Source organism: Arachis duranensis, chromosome 6, assembly GCF_000817695.3.
Source record: "Arachis duranensis cultivar V14167 chromosome 6, aradu.V14167.gnm2.J7QH, whole genome shotgun sequence".
Taxonomy (NCBI): domain Eukaryota; kingdom Viridiplantae; phylum Streptophyta; class Magnoliopsida; order Fabales; family Fabaceae; genus Arachis; species Arachis duranensis.
The window spans coordinates 43,067,948-43,074,640 of NC_029777.3; the positions used below are offsets into that span (position 1 = coordinate 43,067,948).

General features: G+C 38.1%; 1 long non-coding RNA gene across 1 annotated transcript; it reads left to right on the forward strand.

Moving 5' to 3' along the window:
• The first annotated feature begins 962 nt into the window (after window positions 1–962).
• Window positions 963–4,794, forward strand: LOC107493774 (uncharacterized). The gene is made up of 7 exons (XR_008010690.1): window positions 963–1,441; window positions 1,619–1,683; window positions 2,640–2,727; window positions 2,864–2,933; window positions 3,466–3,552; window positions 3,666–3,805; window positions 4,685–4,794. It is a non-coding gene; the product is annotated as an uncharacterized LOC107493774 (long non-coding RNA).
• The last annotated feature ends 1,899 nt before the right edge of the window (window positions 4,795–6,693 follow it).

Below are 6,693 nucleotides of genomic sequence, written 5' to 3' on the forward strand. Positions count from 1 at the left end.
GAAGAAGCTTATGATCCTGAGAACCCTTCAATGGAAGAGGTGAATTACATGGGAGAACCCTATGGGAACACCTATAATTCTTCATGGAGAAATCATCCAAATTTCTCATGGAAGGATCAACAGAGACCTCAACAAGGTTTCAACCATAATAATGGTGGAAGAAACAGGTTTAGCAATAGCAAGCCTTTCCCATCATCTTCTCAGCAACAGACAGAGAGTTCTAAGCAGAATACCTCTGACTTAGCAACCATGGTCTCTGATCTAATCAAAACCACTCAAAGTTTCATGACTGAAACAAGGTCCTCCATTAGAAATTTGGAGGCACAAGTGGGTCAGCTGAGCAAGAAAATTACTGAACTCCCTCCTAGTACTCTTCCAAGCAATACAGAAGAAAATCCAAAAGGAGAGTGCAAAGCCATCAACATGGCCGAATTTGGAGAGGAGGAAGAGGCAGTGAACGCCACTGAGGAAGACCTCAATGGACGCACTACAAGAAAAAAGGCCTGTCGGTACCCTTTTTTCTTGCCACGCTTTTAAAGCGTACCCAAAAGTGGTCTATGGGCACGCTTTTGTGAGGGTGGCCACTGATTTGTGATTTGGGCACGCTTTTTTTTGCCACACTTAAAAAGTGTGGCCATAGAGGAAAACCGGCACGCTTTTCAAAGGGTGCCCAATAACTTGAAATTTGGCCACGCTTTTTTATTGGCACGCTTGAAAAGCGTGGCGATAGAGGGAAATCGGCACGCTTTTACAAGGGTGGCTAATGACTTGAAATTTTGCCACGTTTTTTTACTGCCACGCTTAAAAAGCGTGGCCATATCAAGAAACCGGCACGCTTAAAAAGCGTGACTAGTTTGTGTTTCAATTGTCCATGGGCACCCTAAAAAAAACGTACCCATAGTTCCCTCCCTCCAAAATTTAGTTTCCCACACTTAGCTTTTTTTTCGTTAGTTTACCCTGAAACAACATCACATTAGTTCATCACATACATTACCCTCAATCAAAAGTAACCCACTCACAAAAAGAAAACCCTAAAAGCTAAGTAACCCGCGCCGTCCTCCAACAAATCTCCATGACCGTTCATCGTTCATCGCTCATCGCCTTCGTCTTCATCCTCAATCAACATCTCCGTGACCTTCTCAGCCATGCCTTAGTTACCCGCGCCGTTCTCAGCCATCCGTGACCGAAAATCGTTGATCGCCTTCATCGCACCATGACCGTTGATCACCTTCATCGCCGTCATCCTCATCTGTGTAAGCGAATGACCGTCGCACCCATGCCGTTCGTGTAACCCTCGCACCTGACCGTCGAACCCTATTGCTGTTTCTCAACCATCGCCATTCAACGCAACCCTCGTTGGCCCTCTGTCTCTGTGTCACCATCAACGCAACCCTCGTTGGCCCTCCCTCAACGCAGCGGTCTCTGTCTCTCGCAAACCCTGGTAAGTCTTTCTTCCCATTTTGGACCGCTGTCTCCATGCTCCTCTGTGTTCTCTGTCTCTGTGTTCTCTGGCAAACCCTGGTAACCCTGGTTTGCAAAAAGCCTTGTTATTAGTGTGTGTTAAGTTAAATACTATTTTAACCGATTTGTGTTATTTGTTTTTGTAAAATTGTTCTAGGATCAAGTACTTCCTGCGGACCTGAAAGGAGAAAGTTTCTCTGGTCTTTTAGGAACTCATTACAGGTATTCCTCCCCCTTTCTCTCTCTCTCTCTATCTCTCACACACAACACACACTCACTCTCTGTTCATTGACTACATGTATTTTGTTTTCAATATAGTGAGAAAATGAGTCTCTTTCTAAAAAGCAAAAGCCCAAACCAATTTCTGGAGTAACTATTTTGATATAGCATTATGTTTACGTTAAAGCTTTTTAACATTGCAGCAGTGTGGTTAAGTAGAAGCATTTTGGTTTAGTATACTCTAGCTCTTAAAATCTTTCCTCTGTAAATACTTGGGAACTTAATCTTGTAGGATCACAGATTTCTTGTTGTGAAGATGAATTGACATTTCTCAATAGGTATTTCAAACACTTTCCCAGATTATTGTTAGCAGTTGCAATAGCTGGCTGCGTTACTTTTAGAAACCAAGAACTTTGTTAACTAGAGTCTATACTTTGAACAGGCTAGGTTTTTGGAGAAAAGCAGTCCTTTTATACTGGGCTGGTGTGTTGCTTAGAGTTTTAAATACTCTTTTGGCCCTAGAATCTCTTAATCATTACTCCATCTGTAAATATAAATAAGCTTTGACTAAAACACATTTGAAAATGGTTCAGACTGAATTTATATTTGAATATTTTCTTTTCCCTAACTCAATTAAATTCTTAGCACACATATTAGGTGTTGTAATAGGGGGTATAAGTGGAAAAGGATATAATGGTGCATTTCCTGTTTTATACCCACCATTTCTTGTTTCCCGATATTCTCTTTCTCCTTTTTTGTTGTTGTCTTGTGTGTGTGCGCGTTTTCTTCTTATTCTTCTTATTATTCTGTTTTATTTTATTTTATTGGGCCGGCTGTGCCATAGTTTAGCTTTAGCTAGTGATTTCCATTGATCACCTTGTGCTTTAAATTAGATTTTCCATTTTACCACAAGCTTCTGCATATCTTTTTCTAAGTATCTTGACATGCTTCTTTTCCAGGTTTGTTGCATCAGCCCATCAATTGGTGTGGAAGTTCCATTAGTAAATGATTTAGGATATACAAAGGAGATATGTGCGCTGCCTATAGGTATTTATCCATTTCCAATCATTTACTCACCTTACTTTTCCAGTACATAATGTTTTAGAGAATGTTTCAGATGGTGCACTTTTGATCCTTTTTTTGAATTAGTATCGGTCTTTTACAACCTTATTTATGTTTGCAGATATCAGAAGTGGTAAATAGTATGAAGGACTTGATAGATTACAGCAGAGAGACAGGGACTGGACCCATGGGTAAGCTTATATGCATTTTACTAGTTCATTGCTCTCTTGTATGTGCAGATATTGACGTATCAATCAAATTATACCATTGAGAATCTTAGTGCATTTACATCATATTCCTCCTTTTAAATAAGTTTAAAGTTGTTTTAATGCCACGAATTGCAAAAAAGGTGCGCACATCAAATGGAATCAATTATAGCATAGTTATTAATAAAATTAAATTATACTTTTATATATTAATAAAATTATACTGTTATTTATCCCTAGTTATAGCTTCCTGAAAGTGCAAATTCTGTTAAAATGGATATTGAAGAGACTTTCTCGGCTATCTATCATCTCAGTTTATTTAGTATATCTTAGCTTTTTCTATTTGATGGAAAATAATATGCTTCTCCTTCAAGGATTTTTTTTTGTTCAAGAACATTTTCAGGCTTGTTTCTTATATATTGTTGTATTTATCTTGTTAAATAATAAGCAAGCTCAGATATACTGTTTATGTTTGTAGTTTCAGAATATCTAATTGTTCTGAATTTCATATTTTTAGTTGCCCCTACTGCATAAAGATCTTTTTGCATCTGGATTACGCAAGAGATCCAGCGTTCTTCTGTACGATCCTCTTGGAACTGGCAGAGTAAGTTGCTGAGTACCTATTAATGACAATATTCAACCTGCCTTTTACATTTTTTCCCCTTACTGAAGTTTTTTGACTCCATTCTATTTTCAATTATTTTTATTGCATTTCAGACATTATTAGCAAAAGTTGTTGCTACTGAATGTGTTAACTTGATATTGGGATAATAACAAGTTCAAATGGAAGCATGCTTGGTCAGATGTGAGCATCAGGAATGTAACTAAGGATCTTTTTACAATTTTGGGAAAAGAAAGTAAGTTAAATATGTTGATAGTTTTCTGGTGTTTGAAGTATTTTCTTTTTGAAGTTTTGTTGTTTAGAAATGTTACTTAAGAAATTCTTTTGTTATATTGCTATGTGAGAATTGAAATTCTACTATGTATGAAGTCGGGTTTACTAATTCTGTTCTTTTGCTGTTGTTGTGGCCTGTTATTTCTCTCATGCTGACTGATTTTTATTATTTGAACAAGCATGTGGTTGCTCATTTTTGTTGAAACCTTTTCACTAGTTAACTACTTTATTTTTTGGGTTACACTCACTATCTAACCTAAAGTCAAAATTAGTAATCAGAAAATAATAGAATAATTGATTTTTTGAGAATTATTGATTTTTGTTGATTGAGAATTTATACTAGCTGAATTGAGAATTGAGAACTATTGATTCTTGTTGATCGAGAATTTATGTTGCTGGCTGAGGTAGTGTAGCATTAACTAGGTAAAAGGAATATGAATTTTAGTTACAGATGGGTTGCTTACCATTCAGCTAAACCAATTGCATGATAATGATGCACTTGTGAATTGTAGCATTCCTTTTAGTTTTTAATTACTTGTTACCTGCGAGTCAACTTTTAATTCCTTTTAGTCAAAATTATAGCATTCCTTTTTACTCATGTAAATGTTTGTTCCTCTGCCCCAATAAACAGCTCCTTTTGTGACCATGTATAGGGGACTATTTGCTTTTGTGTTTGATATGTGTTTTTTGTTCTAATGGCTGAATATGATTGTGGGACCTAATTAAAGTTGCTTTGCCATTTTCATGTTTAATCAATTTGGATTTGGAATTGGATTTGTTGGACTTAATTGAAGTCGCTTTTATAACATGTACTAACACAAGATTATTTAAAATTCTGCAGGGCAGTGATAAAAACAATGGAGCTCATAATGGATGATCACACTACTCATGAAATTTCATATTTTGTAACTAAGTATATAAAAGAAGTAGATATGTGACATTTGTTGGAATTGTAATTTTTATTTACTTGTTATGACTTTACTTTTTGGTACTTTGTCATCAAAGCCTACTTTTGTGGTGACAAGTTTTATATGTATGTCTTTTTTTATGGGGAAGTTTATAATTTGTTGGATTAGTTCAATATATATAATTTTATTTTGGTTTATGATTTTAAAATTATATGTGAATTTTGCACGAAAAATTAGGAAGATTAAGACCAAACTTATGGGCACGCTTAAAGAAAAATTAGGAAGATAAATAAAAAAAAAATTCTGACCAAACTTATGGGCACGCTTAAAAAGGGTGGCTATTTCTTAATTTTGAGCTCAACAAGCACACTTAATAAGCGTGGCCATAACCTGGCAACCGGCACGCTTTAAAAGCGTACCCATATCCTCATCTACTGGCACGTTTTTTGAGTGTACCCATATCTTCATACGTTTATCCTATTGGCACGTTTAAAAAGTGTAGCCATATCTTCCGCTATCGGTACGCTTTTAAAGAGTACCCAAAGCACACATACTGGCACGTTTTAAAAGCGTGGCGATATGTGCACTTTTCGGTATGCTTTTTAAGCGTGGCAAGAGATGAAAGCGTGCCAACAAAAAAGCATGCCGATAGATCCACAAAAGCGTGGCGATAGAGCAACCGGCACGCTAGCGAATATGACATTTTCAAAAGTGTGCCGATAGCTCAAAAAGCGTGGCGAAAAGCTATCGGTACGCTTTTTTGCACTTTTCGGCACGCTTTTAAAGCGTGGCAAAAGGCTTATTTTCTTGTAGTGACATCCACTGACCTCCAATGAGTTCCCCAATAAGGAACCATGGGAATCTGAGGCTCAAAATGAGAACATAGAGGTTCCATTGGACTTACTTCTGCCATTCATGAGCTCTGATGAGTATTCTTCCTCTGAAGAGGATGAGTATGTCACTGAAGAGCAAGTTGCTAAATACCTTGGAGCAATCATGAAGCTAAATGACAAGTTATTTGGAAATGAGACTTGGGAGGATGAACCCCCTTTGCTCACCAAAGAACTGGATGACTTGTCTAGGCAGAAACTGCCTCAAAAGAGACAGGATCCTGGGAAGTTTTCAATACCTTGTACCATAGGCACCATGACCTTCAAGAAGGCCTTGTGTGACCTAGGGTGAGAGTTGATCATCCAAGTGAATGAAGAATCCTTGGTGTTTAAGGCTCAAGGATATCCATCTATCACCATGGAGAGGAAGCATGAAGAGCTTCTCTCAAAACAGAGCCAAACAGAGCCCCCACAGTCAAACTCTAAGTTTGGTGTTGGGAGGCCACAACCAACTTCTAAGTTTGGTGTTGAACCCCCATATTCAAACTCTAAGTTTGGTGTTGGGAGGTTCCAACATTGCTCTGAGTATTTCTGAGGCTCCATGAGAGCCCTCTGTCAAGCTACTGACTTTAAAGAAGCGCTTGTTGGGAGGCAACCCAATGTTATGTTTTTATCTATTTTTCTTTGTTATTTTATATTTTTTGTAGGTTGATGATCATGAGAAGTCACAAAATCAATAAAAAAAGCAAAAACAGAATGAAAAGCAGAAAGAAAAACAGCACACCCTGGAGGAGAGCGTACTGGCGTTTAAATGCCAGTAAGGCTAGCTGTTGGGCGTTTAACGCCCAGTCTGGCACCATTCTGGGCGTTTAACACCAGAAAGGGGCACCAGACTGGCGTTAAACACCAGAAAAGGGCAAGCATTCGGCATTAAACGCCAGAAATGGGCACCAGCCCGGCGTTTTACGCCAGAATTGGCTCAAAACGCATTTTTGCTTGCCACTTGGTGCAGGGATGACTTTTCCTTGACACCTCAGGATCTGTGGACCCCACAAGATCCCCACCTACCCCACCACTCTCTCTCTTCTTCACCCATTCACCAATCACCTCAA